The following is a 14,582-nucleotide window of genomic DNA, read 5'->3' as shown; positions in this document are numbered from 1 at the left end:
TTGCTTGCCAAAAGGTCATTCAGGAATCCCAGGACTGGGCCGATGAACTAGCCACCTATTTCAAAGACAAAATTAATACAATCCATGAATCATTTCCCGGAGAAACAGGCACAACAAGTGAGCTATGCCATGCTGATCCCCCCACCATAAACTCCATACAGCAAAATTTAGTTGACTTTGGAACAATCACTGAGGACGAGGTAGCCAACATACTAAAAAAGGCCAAATCAGGTTCCCCCAAAGACCCAGCGTCCGCCCAGATATTAGCTAAACTAGCACCTGCCTTGGCTCCCACATTGACCTCTATCTTTAATATGTCCCTAACTCGTGCCTTGTTTCCCACCCCTGGAAAGAAGCCATTGTGAGGCCAATCCTTAAGAAAAATAACGCAGACCCCAAGCAACCGATGAACTACCGCCCCATATCTCTACTACCACTCTTTGGCAAATCAATGGAATCTATCATCAATGCAAAACTGGTAAAATTCCTTGAAAGACACTCGCTATTAGATTCCTCACAGTCAGGATTCAGAGCTTCCCATAGCACTGAGACTACACTGATAGAGGTGGTTGACAATATCCGGTTGGCACTGGACTCCAAACAGTCGGCTATTCTCATCCTGCTAGACCTTTCGGCGGCCTTCGACACCATATCCCACAGAGTCCTATTAAAGCGACTAGGTGTCGAAGGCCAAGTCCTAGGCTGGATCCAGAGCTATCTCACAGGCCGTAGCTCTAGGGTCAAATCAGGACCTTTTTCATCAGAAGCTATTGATAACGACAAGGGAGTGCCCCAGGGCTCAATTTTAAGCCCAACCTTATTCAACGTCTACGTATCACCACTGGCCAAAATAATTAGGGACTTCGGCTTCGACACACTGTCGTACACCGACGATACCCAAATTCTCATAACCCTTGGCTCCGATCCAGCAGAGACTAAAGTGAGATTCAGGAATTGTATGCTAGAAATAAAGGGCTGGATGACCAATAATTTCCTAATGCTCAATGCAGGCAAATCCGAAATAATGCTTTTCGGTGCGGCCAAATCCATCTGGTCCCAAGAGTGGTGGCCACCGGAACTTGGACCCTGCCCATCCCCAAAAGACACTGTTCGGAACAATGGGCTTCATCCTTGATGACAAGCTGTCCATGGTTCCCCATACGAACAAATTAGTACACACCTGCATAGGTCTTATGAGGAGCCTAAGGAAAATATTCAAATGGCTGCCCCTGTTCTATCGTAAACCATTGATTCAAGGCTTAATTACTAGCCACCTTGATTATGGTAACGCACTCCTCGCTGATGCAAACGAGGGCACACTAAGTAAACTGCAGACACTCCAAAATGCAGCAGCCAGACTGACCCTCGACCTACCCCCACGCACACCCTCTGCCCCTTGCCTGAAGAAACTGCACTGGCTTCCAGTCAGAAAGCGCATAAGGTTCAAGATCTGTTGCCTAGTGCACAAATCATTAAATGGACAAGGCCCGAAATATTTAAAAAACAAACTTCAGGAATATTGCCCGGAAAGAACATTACGATCTTCAAACAAATATCTCCTAAAGATACCAAGAGTTCGTACTGTCAGAAATGGAGACAGGAGTTTCTCGAAGGTGGGCCCTATGGCATGGAACTCCCTGCCTACGGCTTTAAGATCCAATCAGAATCACAAAATCTTCCGGAGAGAACTCAAAACACTACTATTCAAGGCAACAGCATAACAACTCCTCTCTCTCGCATCTCCCATACCCTCTGCCAGTGCTGTGAGACCTAATGGTGAAATGTGCGCTTTATAAAAACAAATACATGCATACATACAATACATACATACATATAAATCATGTGTTTCAACCACGTTGGAGCTCAAATGCACTCCTAAATATTTAATAGGAGTTGTCTGTATATGTATAAAAGGGAGAGACCCCTCCCTTACCCAGATGCCTCTATTGGGTAGATGAAGGACTTATCTACATTCAGCATAAACCCCTAATGTGTCCCCAGCTCTGTGATTGTTTCATATACCGCAGTCCATGAATGTTTGGGGTCCTGCAGGGTCAGCAGAATATAATCGGCATATAGGTAGACAATAGCCCACCTAATCCCAGCCATTACACCTGACCCCACGTGCCTAGATCATATCTGTATCGCCAAGGGATCAATGACCAGAGCAAAGATCAGCGGTGACAGGGGACACACTTCTCTAGACCCCTCGCCACTGGCCAGCTGTCTGAAAGCCTATTGCCCACCTTCACTTTGACTTTACTGTCCGTGTAGAATAACTGTATCCATTTTAAGTAGGTGTACCCCAGGCCATAGCGTCCCAGCGCACAATTCATGACTATCCAATCAACAGTATTTAATGCCGCCTTGTGGGCATCTAAGCTGGCAAGCGCACAAGGCTCCTCACCTTTCAAGTTCTACCCCTCACAAACCTTGCTTGGTCTGGGCGTATTAGTTCCCCCACCACCTTAGCCAAATGATGAGCCAAGATCTTCCCTAAAATGGACAATATGATTCACATTCAGGTGTGTCCCTCCCCGGTTTAGGCAGAACCAATGTATATCCCTCCCGAAGTGTAGCAGTTAACACCCCCATTCCAGTGCATCCTGATACATGGCCAACAATTGTGCACACAATAAGTCTATATATTCCTTATAAAATTCAACTGGCAAGCCATCATTCCCCAGGGTGTTTAGTATCCCACTCAATGGGTCATCCACCACTGGTAGCCATGCTTCATTGTATAGCAGTCATACCCACTTCATCGTGCCCACCCTGTCACATGTAGAAAGTAGAGTAAAACTCAGCGGAACGGTGCAGGATATCCTCATGTGTTGTGAGTGTTACACCTTGTGAATATTTTAGTGTAACAACCGCATTCCTTCCCTCTCCATTAACCAACCACAGCAATAGTTGGCCTGGTGTATCTCTCTATTCATATTGGATCTCCATGTATCTCTTGTAGTCACAGTGACCCAGGATTTCACGTGCCTCATCCAGTTCCCCTTGCAATCTGTGTCGGTCCTCCCCGACTGCTTCTGTGTGGTGCCTATTGATCTTTGTTCCCTATTTGTGGTTCCAATGTTGTGCCCATGTGCATCAATGATTGATGCCCCCCATAAGCGGTGGTCATGCACTTGCCCCTAATAGTTACTTTAAAGACCTCTCATAGGACCCCAGCTGAGGTTACTGAACCTGTATTAGGATCTAAAAACTCTCTCACCACATTCTCAGAGTACCGCCATGTAATGTTGGTCCTGTAATGCACATGCCTGGAATCGCCACTGCAGTAGCGGGCCGCATATGACACCCCGCATCGTGGCCACCAAGGGCGCCTGATCCAATAATGTGAAATCAAGATATTGCACCACTCAAAAGTCTGCACCCTGTCCTGGGAGGAACCAACACGTAATCTATCCTAGAATATGAGGCGAATAAAAGGAGTAGCTCTGGTCTGGCTATTAACTGACCACCACAGTTCCACTAAATTTAGTGTATCTATATTCTCTGGAAGTGCCTTAGAAGCCCTGTCTAGTGGCTGAGCCACAAGCCAGGTGCTAGCAAGCTCCCTGTGCAGCACACAATTATAGTCCTCCAACCAGATAATATTGCAGTGTGCATAGGATGACAAGATGCATGTTAGCTCCCCTAAAAAGTCTGGTGCACCTATATATAGCACCGTAGGGGTACCTTCAATCTTTCTTACCACTCCCACATAGCGACCATCAACTACCTTCCATTCTGTATCTATATGCAGCGGAACGCTATTATCCAACCACAATCGCACTCCCCTAGCCAACGAGGGAGAGCTCGCACACCACACTCTACCTCCCCATTTGGTCTATATTTTCTCATGCTCCTGGTGTTAAAGATTGCAGGAATCGCTGTTAGCATGAGCTGAAAGCCATTTTGTTCTTTGCAGCCATATTAGTTACCCATGTCCTCGCCATGTGCTTTATCCCTCTTCCGGAGCCTTGCACATGCTCAGAAAGGCCTAGCTGGTAGAATGCACCTGCTCCTAGTGTAGAGCTGTTAGGCTATTCTTACTGATGTGTTCAGTTTAGTCTCCCCTCCTACTTTGTGGAGCAAGCAAATTTTGTATACCCATATTAGTCAATAACCATGCTTGTATGTGCCAGGACCTCCCCTTGGTTTTATGCTGACTATGCTGTTCTGGAGCCTCTTGGCCTTTTTGTCAACTATTTCATCAAGGATTTTGTGCCTGTTACTGAGTGTTTCATTCGTGACAGCATGCACAGGATAAATATTATCGAAGAGTATCCATATGACCCCACATCCAGTGTACTTTGTACCCTGGATGTGGAGTCATTGTTTACCAACATCCCGCAAAATGACTCCATGCTGGTTATCCAGGATGTTCTCGACAGACGCCCTAGGCCCCACCAGGTACCGACCCTTTTTATTTTGCAATTACTTGAAATTTGTTTAACAACATTTCTTTTTTCTTTTTGATGGTCAATACTATGGACAGAACAAGGGGACGTCCATGGGGGCAATTTTTGCCCCCAACTTGGCTATTCTGTACATGGATCACCTTGAGTGTGGTCGTATTCTGGCACCCACTAACCCCTTCCGCAGTGGCATTGCCCTATGGAAGAGGTATATCGATGACATCTTTTTAATTTGGCAGGACTCTGAAACCCTTCTTGTTCAATTCCTACATTGGTTAAACAGTATTTGTAATGGCCTTACATATACACTAACTACCAGTCATTCCTCAATTTCCTTCTTGGACCTTAACATCCAGCTCCTTGAAGGTAGACTCATTACGGGTCTATATAGAAAACCTACAGAGCATAATACTCTGTTGAGTTATCAAAGCCATCACCCACGCGCTCTGCGTGATTCTCTTCCATATTCTCAATTCTAGCAACTTCGCAGGAATTGCTATATGAAAGAAGATTACTTTCGTGAAGCACAAGTACTCAGCTCCAAATTGAAGGCAAGAGGTTATCCCCGTAAACTTATCCGGAGCTCCCTCAAAAGAGCCTGGTACTGCCCTAGGGAGATTCTTCTTGAGCCTAAATTCAAAACTACTGAAAACCGATTAGTTTGTGTCACAAATTTTTATCCTGCATCAAATTCCATCACGGAAAGTGTTAAAAAACACTGGCCTGTAGTAAATGCAGGTGTGCTAACTTTGGACAAACCAGTGTTTGCTTTTAAAAAATACAAGAATATCAGAGACCAACTGGTGCGGGCTGCCCTACCCTCCGCAGACCCCACTGAAACAGTGGATGACCTATGGGGCCTTCCTAGTTTGACAGGCCATGCAAAATGTGGTAATTGTTCTATGTGCGATACTACCATTGAGGGAAAATAATTTGTCTATGATGATATCAAACTTACACGTAGATATTTTACAAATTGTAACAGCGTAAATGTTATCTATGCTATTTTCTTATTGTGTGCAAAGATCTATATAGGTCAAACCACGCAAAAAGCAAGACTCAGGATGTGTCAACATAGAAGCCGCATACGCTGTAAGACGCCCAATGCACCGTTGGTTGACCACTTTAGCGAACTGGCTCATACCGAATTGGATTTTAAATGGACTATTATTTCCATAATCAAAATACCCCAGAGAGGGGCAAATGTACAGCAGCTTCTTAACAAAGAAGAACTTCATTGGATACTCAAGACTCGGAGCATTCATAATGGGCTCAACGTGCTGAAGATTGGACTTCACTACTATAAATTGCATACTTATGGTTGATTAACTGTGACCTTGATGGTTTTGTACTTTCTAAGCAAATTGTTATATTGTCTAAAGTTTGCGTGTATACTTGGATTTTCACTGTGTATATGACCAGGCTCACTATGACAATTGCCTATGGTTTTAATGTTTCTCATATGGTCTATAATTTTGTCCTAACATCTGACTGGTTTATTTAAGTTTTGAACTTTCACATATTTACCACTGTAATTATCTCAATATATGTAGTTCCTCTTATTGCCCCTTAACGAAATGCTGCTGAATGCAATCTGTCGATTTTTTGACAAGGAATCGATTTTTTAACAAGGAATTGTACTTTGATGTGCCTTGTCTGGATATATGTAGTTCCTTTTATTGCCCCATATTGAAATGCTGCTGTATGCAACTTGCCATTTTTTTTAGCAAAGAATTGAACTTTGATGTGCTTTCTCGTGTTCCTCACTGTGGAAATGCATGTTTTTTTCACTATTTGGCTTCTTTAGCATCACCATACTAATATGGCTGACGCGAGTGCCTACTTCTCTATCCCTTCACTTTATTAATCTTTACTGTTCCAAAATGGCCGCCCGAATGGTGCATGCTCGGGATTGGGCCGCATTACACCACGTGGTTTTTTACCCGGTTACTTCCTGGTGTGGTCGCTACTTCGAGTGTGTGTAATTTCCACCCGAACGAGGACCGCATTGACGACCCGTTCTCCCTTTTTTGCCCGTAAGACCCTCGCTGAATGTAGATACTGATCAGCCTCGATCGCTCTGATTTTAGGATTATCTTTCACCGTCCGTTTCTCCTCTTTACAGAACTGCACCTATTACGTGTGTTTGCTGCCTGGCTATCTAACCGATAAGCGCCCATCCCCCTTTTTGTAAATCCCTCTACATGGTGAGGTTTGTTATTAATAATCCCTATATCTCGCCTTATTTAGGCTGATTGCCACGTTATCTACTACTGGCATCGGGCATTCTATACTAGCCCCGCAGGTATGTTCCAACTGATCAACCTTGTGCCGAACGTGATTAACGCCGTTATTTTAAATTGCACTCGCGTTTTGGCGGCTTGGCTTATTAAATTTCTTTTGCGGCGATTACAATTCACTCATGAACCTTAGCCTTGTAGGCATGCAATTAATTGCCGGACTATACTACCGCTGTTACTTCACTTGTACTTAGTGACATGGTGGTTGGTTTATCTTATCTGTTGTTATTGCACTTCACCTATTAACTTTCTTGTTGAACATCTTTTAAACGGCTCGACTTGGAACTTCAATTCACCTTGGCATATCTACATGCTCGTTTTTGCGTTTCTTGAAGCTTGGCACTAATCTCCTATGGGGTCAATTAAAATGTGCATATGATCTTAAAGTGTATGGTCTTTTGAAAAATGCCCTAATATGGTTTTGTATTTTTTCCTTCCTCCTCTTGCTTTTGTACCAATATATGTTCTAGCAAATGGTATACATAGTATGGGCTGTACAAAAAGTTATTTATGAACTTTTCATAAAGAAGGCATGTATTGTTTGTTCTGAAGATGAACTCTGAATTACTATAGGGTTCGAAACGTTGTCGACCTTGCCACACTATATGCATATTTATTATGCTAATGTTTGCAAGCAATAGTGTGTTATTTGTATTGTCTGATTGTGAATTGTGATACACAGACTACCTGAATTGCCTGTATTTTCTTGTTTGTCTTTCTTTTGAGTGTGTTAGTTGGGCATCGGCTGGTGTCCTGCTTGTATCACACCATATTACCTTTGTACTCCTTTTATCAGAAATTAAATACTGTCCGGCTGGACAATGAATATAGTTGCTATTTAGTTTATATTTATTTTGCAAATAATTTAATTGTCTAGGGACCATTGTCCTGTGAAAAAAAGACTATGTAACAAATGCATATATATGGCCCCTGTTCTCTGTACTCCTTAGACTGTCTCCTACAGTGGCCTAAGGGGGCTCTGTGATGCAGTCTTCCTCATGTGAGGTTAATAAATGCATTGTTTTTATATTACAGCTTCCATGCCAATTTCTTCTTAGTTGGTTTAAAGGACCAGGTGTATCAGTGAATCCCGTAGAAGGTTTTTATTTCTTCACTTGGGCAGAAGAGGTGTCTCCTGTAATATTAGTATGTTGGCTTGCTGCCTACGCGATACAAAAGGGGATGATGGACGGAGCGTTTGAGCAAATCAAACACTCACCCCCAGTCAACTGATCTGGGTTTAATCCATCACCATTCTTTAGCTCACTCAGCAACCACAGTTCAGACATGGCCATACGCAAATCAGTCTGACCCTGTGCCTCATGGGAACAGTCCAGCCCGAACTGCCAAGCAATGTCATCCCTGGACCGGAAACAAACATTCTGGGACCAGTTTCAGATTCATAATCCTCATCAGCCAGACTATCTTGAATCCAGTGGCCAAGTGAGCAAGGGACTCACGTCTGAGCATACCCTGCCAACTTAGGGCGAACAAAGCGATACAAAAGGGGATGATAGACGGAGCGTTTGAGCAAGTCAAACACTCACCCCCAGTCAACTGATCTGGGTTTAATCCATCACCATTCTTTAGCTCACTCAGCAACCACAGTTCAGACATGGCCATACGCAAATCAGTCTGACCCTGTGCCTCATGGGAACAGTCCAGCCCGAACTGCCAAGCAATGTCATCCCTGGACCGGAAACAAACATTCTGGGACCAGTTTCAGATTCATAATCCTCATCAGCCAGACTATCTTGAATCCAGTGGCCAAGTGAGCAAGGGACTCACGTCTGAGCATACCCTGCCAACTTAGGGCGAACAAAGCGATACAAAAGGGGATGATAGATGGAGCGTTTGAGCAAATCAAACACTAACCCCCAGTCAACTGATCTGGGTTTAATCCATCACCATTCTTTAGCTCACTCAGCCACCCCAGTTCAGACATGGCCATATGCAAATCAGTCTGACCCTGTGCCTCATGGGAACAGTCCAGCCCGAACTGCCTAAGGGGGCTGTGTGATGCAGTCTTCCTCATGTGAGGCTAATAAATGCATTGTTTTTATATTACAGCTTCCATGCCAATTACTTCTTAGTTGGTTTAAAGGACCTCGTGTATCAGTGAATCCCGTAGAAGGTTTTTATTTCTTCACTCGGGCATAAGAGGTGTCTCCTGTAATATTAGTATGTTGGCTTGCTGCCTAAGGGCATAAGGCCTTTCACCTCTTAATGAGGTTCTGGATCCCCTTAACATAATCAAAAAGATGTATAAAGCACCAAACATCTATAAGAGCAAGAAGAAGCAGGAGTCATCCAGGAAGAAAAATCATACAAGCAGTTGAGTCTTTAGTGTTTTCCTGAATCTGAGGAGCTGTTAGCAACTCAGATCTTCTGCCAGAGCATTCTACAGCTTGCTGACCATAGCTCTTAATGACTGGTCTGTGCACCAGATGGAGGTCATTAGGCCTTTAGCCAGATATGGATTGCTGATTAATCTTCTTGAATACTTCCATTTGATTGTTGTAGGAGATGGGGAGAAGGCACACTGAAGAGATGAGTAAACTCTTGGGTGAGGTCGGGCCTTTTGTCTTTCCATGATTTCTTCTTCAAGTGGCTGACTACAGCCTAATGCAGAAACCTCACACCTCTTAGTGCCTCTGTTGTGGGTGCTACCGGTTGGAGGAAACCCTGCTGTGACAGTCTTCACACTACAAAAAGGCTGTGTCTATGGAAAAAGACCCTTGAAAAGAAAACCACCTTAAACCTGTTCTACAGTTGCTGATAGTGGACACCCCACCTGTTGCCAAATAAGAGAGTTCTCCACAGAGTAGCCAGAGGACGGCTGAGCAACCAGGACTGGTATCTGCATGACAGCCAGCCTCCTAGAGATGATGGGAAAGCACCTGAGTCTGGATTTCTATCTGGATGAGTGGTATACCTGTTATCAAGAGCCTAGAAGCATGCCTGCCTGCTGTTAGAGTAAAGAAACCTTGCAGGAGGAGTGAAATTTGAGGGAGGAGGAGTGATCTGCAGCATGTCCCAGGTGTCTGTGGTGCATCCAGGGCAGAGGGAATAGGCAGAGAGATTTGAAAACACAGATTTTGGTGAGTACACAGTCTCTCCTTGCTGGATCCTGGGGGAACCAAATCCCTCATGACTGCAATTGCTGAGACCCCATTGGGGCTGTGATTGTGCATTGAACCTGAAATTCATGAGGCCACAACTGGCAGCGGGAGAGTCTGCTGTGCATGGCCATGCCTGCTCAAGATGATCAGCTTCTGCCCGGCCACTACTGCTTAATACTGAATCAGCCTGTGTGAGGCCACAGCTACCCATTGCTATGATTAGCCTGATTCTGAGTGCAACCTTCATGATCAGTCATGCATGGCTTTAGCTGCCCAATATTGGGATCAGCCTGTGCATGGCTGCTACCACTCAGAGTGATCATCCTGTGTCAGCGATGCAACTACCTGTTGTACCCAGCACATGCAGGGATACATCTGCAATAGTCATGATTAGCCAGAAGCATCTGCACTTGCAATAGTCGTCTGGCCCATCGGGGTCCATACTAAGACTGCTGGCTTCAGAGTGAGCCAGCAACCAAGATCCTTACTCCACAGACACTCACCATTAGTCCAATTAGGATGGCTTAATATAGATGTTTAACAAACATAAACTCTTAGAAAAAACTTACACTCACTGGATGATATCATCAATGATGTCATTTGAGATGTCATCAGTGATGTTATCAGTAATGTCACTGACCATGTCTTGAGTGAGGTCAAAAGAAGTGCATTAGCTCAGTGTGGTATCCTCCATTCCTACAAAGAATCTAAAACACTGAGGTGTGGGGATGTTCCACGGGGAATCGGTTGACTCAGGCTTGCATAGACAACGTTTCCTTTTATCCTTCTCTACAAGAATAAAGATACGAAATACCTCCGCGAGTCCTGGGTCTTCAATTTAGGAGATTACTTCACTGGCGATGATGGAGAACAAGACCCACTGCTCGCAAGCCTGAAGTTCTGCAATTTCCGCAGATCACCTATGCCGTTACCTTGTCTGCCTCATTAATTACCCCTACGTTTCTGTCGGAGAAAGGACTCACCGTGTGTTTCTTCTGTCTGAAAGTCCCGCTTCTCCAACTGATCTGGGTGAGATTTTATTCAATTTTATGCATTTTTGCCAATAAGCAGCCCTGTTCTCTCACTCCATATTACGTGCTTTCCAGCGCATACGCAGTACATCGCGCATCACAAAGACTGTCACGCTGATCTGTTGCACATGCGCTCTCGCGCTAAGGAGTATTGTTTATCTTCGTCTCCTAGCAACGCTCACAAACTACCACGCTGATATTTTGCTTACGCGCACTCGCGCTAAAGTGAATTTGCTCCTAGCTACGCTATGATTATGACGCACAGCACCTACAGATACTAAATACCTCAGCGAGTCCTGGCTCTTCAATTTAGGAGATTACTTCACTCAGGTAACTATAAATGCTGAATTTCTCTGGTTTTGTATGAGTGAAATGTGAGTCTAACTATAACGTCCCTGTAACCTTTAGATTTTTAAGTAAATTGTCAAGGTTTTTTCATTCTATTTCCTAACTATAACATCTATGTAACCTTTGGTTTTTTCAGTGAATTTCTGTTTTCAAAAATTATTTTTCCCAACTATAAAGTCCCTGTAACCTTTGATCTGCGCAGTAAGTTCTGAAGTTTAGTTTATTTTAAATGTGATTTCCTAACTTTAACCTGTAACCTTTGAGGGTGGATGTTTGAGTGGCTGCATCGGTAGGTTAGTAGGTTTGTGAGTCTCTGAGTGGGTGAGTGAGTGAATATTTGAATGGGTCTGTGAGTGGTTGTGTGATTCTCACAGTGGGTCTGTTAGTGGGTCCCTAAGTGTCTGAGTGGGTTGGGGAGTGGGTGCGTGAGTCTCTGAGTGGATCTGTGAGTGGCTACATGGGTCTCTGACTCGGTCTGTGAATGGTAACTAACTAGGCCTAGGCATACAATTCCGCTCTGCTCACGGAGTTTGAAGGTTTCTGCAACTCCAAGTCCCTCAGAGAGCACAGATTCATCGATAAACTCCATACTCTGCAATGGAGTGGGATTTTTTGGGGCCATAGGTGAACCCCATCAAGCGCGTTCGACCGTGGCTGCAACTTGTAGTGCACAAGGAGGCCCAGGCCCTTTCCAGAGTGGTTTAGAAAGGGGCAGAGCCTCTGATGAAGTCTCAGCAATCCCGCTGTGAGCAACTTACTTGTTGCAACAATAGTGGTTCTTGTCCCCCAATGACCTTCAGCAGCCAAAGAGACTTCATCCCCCAACTAGAAGTGCTCTCGGACACCCCTGGCTGAATGGTTGAGAAAGGCAGCTGGGCCTCTGACCACATCTAAGCAATCCCACCTTGGGGGACTTACTTGTTGCAACAATTGGGTTTCTTGGCTTCCAACAACCCTCCGCAGCCAAGGAGACTCCATCCCCCAACCAGTAGTATGCCTAAAGGCCCCTGTGCTGAGTGGTTGAAAAAGGCGGCAGGGCCTCCAACCATGTAAACCATGGAAGCCAAATCCAAACCCAAGGAAATCTTTCACTTGGTAAAAAAATGCACCAAAGTGAACACAGCTCCCCCCTTGGCAAAAACGCAAGAACAATGTAATGAGCTAGCAGAATTCTTCCATAACAAAGTTACACAAATCTACTCCTCCTTCCCGATAGCAGCCACAAACCCAGTAACAGCCGACCAAACATCTTCGAGACACCCCACTCCCCCAGACCAGCCAAATCTAGATCACTTCCCCCCATTAGACCTGGACACCCTTAATCAATTGGCACGCCAAGTCAAATCTGGCTCTCCTCGTGACCCAGCTCCCCCGGAGATCTTGCTCCAGGCAAGCCAAGCCACCCTTCCCGTAATCCTGGATCTATTAAACTCTTCCATTTCCTCCTGTACAGTGCCCACTGTATGGAAGAAAGCCATGGTACGGGCACTATTAAAAAAAAACCATCTTGATCCAGAAGATCACTCCAGCTACCGTCCTATTTCACTTCTCCCTTGGGTAAGCAAGGTCCTGGAGAAGTATATAAACACCCAGTTAGTCCAATTTCTTGAGAACAACTTGCTATTGGACACGACCCAGACAGGCTTCAGACCTAAGCACGGTACTGAAACCGCCTTGTTAGCGGTTACCGAAGAATCACGCAGGATACTAGATCAAGGAGGATCAGTGGCAGTGATCCTCCTTGACCTAAGTGCAGCCTTTGATACGGTCAGCTATGCCACCTTGCTGAACCGTATACGTAACATCGGAGTAACAGGCGATGCACTGAGGTGGCTCGACTCTTTCCTGACCAACAGATCTTTTCAGATCTTCGACGGGGAAACAGTGTCAGCCAGCAAATCACTGAGCTGTGGGGTGCCGCAGGGCTCTTCTTTAAGCCCTGCGTTGTTCAACATATACATGAAACCACTGGATGGGGTCGTTGAACCGCACGGTATTAAAATCATATCGTATGCCGACGATACCCAGCTAGTGGTTTCTCTGGCCCAAGAGGGCAACAAGCAAACCCCGGAAGGCCTGATGAAATGTCTAGAGGATGTCAAGGAGTGGATGACATCCTCCTCTCTAAAACTCAATGGAGATAAAACTGAGCTTATGCACCTGGGCCCAGTATCACCAGTGCCACTCATCTCCCTATGGCCTTCCTGTCTGGGCATCCCTCCTACCCCTAAGGAGAGTGTAAAAAGCCTAGGAGTATGGCTGGACAAGAGTCTCTCTTTCACCACTCAGGCCACTAAGCTATCTGCCACATGTTTTGGCCTACTCAGAACACTGAGGAAGGTTTTACCCCTTCTGCCAATGGAAGCCAAACAAGTGGCAGTACAAGGCCTGATTCAATCCCGGCTAGATTCAAACAACGCCCTATACGTGGGAGCCCCCGAGATGACCTTACGAAAGTTGCAGGTGGTACAGAACTGTGCAGCACGTACCCTGCTACAGATCCCACGCACTCAGTCAGTCAGATCCGGATTAAAAAGCTTGCACTGGCTGCCAGTGAGGCAGAGAGTGGCATTCAAGCACTCTGCATTGCCCACCGGGCCTTCTGGAAGACAGGCCCAGCAATCAATGACAATCTAGTCACCCACTACCACCCAAGTAGAAATCTCCGCTCTGGGGAGGCTTTCTTGGCTGTGGTACCCATAGTTAGGAGAGCTAGGACCGGAGGCAGGATGTTCTCTCTGAACGCTTCGAAGTTGTGGAACTCACTTCCTTTACAACTCCGGTCCAACCCGAATCTGCTCTCCTTCCGCAAACAACTGAAGACCCTTCTGTTTACAAGGTCCACCGAGTTCTAACCTCTTCGGCACTGCCCAGCTCTGTCTACACCCCCAGCACTTGGACGCCCATTGGGCAGCAATCGCGCTATATAAATCAATATTCAATTCAATTCAATTCATGTCTCAGCAATCCTCCTGTGGGGAACTTACCTGTCACAAAAAAAGGGTTCTTGGCCCCCAACGACCCTCAGCAGCCAAGGGGACTTCATTGGCCAACCAGTAGTATACCAGGAGGTTCATGTGCAGTGTGGTTAAGAAAGGGGGTGGGGCCTCTAACGTCTCAGCAATCCGGCTGTGGGGGACTTGATTGTGGAAACAATAGAGGTTCTTGGCCAACAAAGTCCCTCAACAGCCAAGGGGAGTTTATCCCCTAACCAGTAGTGCGTCAATTGGGTGTATGTCAGTTCTACTTCATTTAAAGGAGAGAGCACAAGCATGTGAGAACTGGTTAGCAATAATAAGTTCACAGAGTCACAAGGCCAACACAAACAGGTTCAGGAAACAGGATGGAGAAGGCAAAACATTTAGGTAA

This window comes from Lissotriton vulgaris, chromosome 3_1, assembly GCF_964263255.1.
Source record: "Lissotriton vulgaris chromosome 3_1, aLisVul1.2, whole genome shotgun sequence".
NCBI lineage: Eukaryota > Metazoa > Chordata > Amphibia > Caudata > Salamandridae > Lissotriton > Lissotriton vulgaris.
This window is presented reverse-complemented; position numbering follows the sequence as displayed.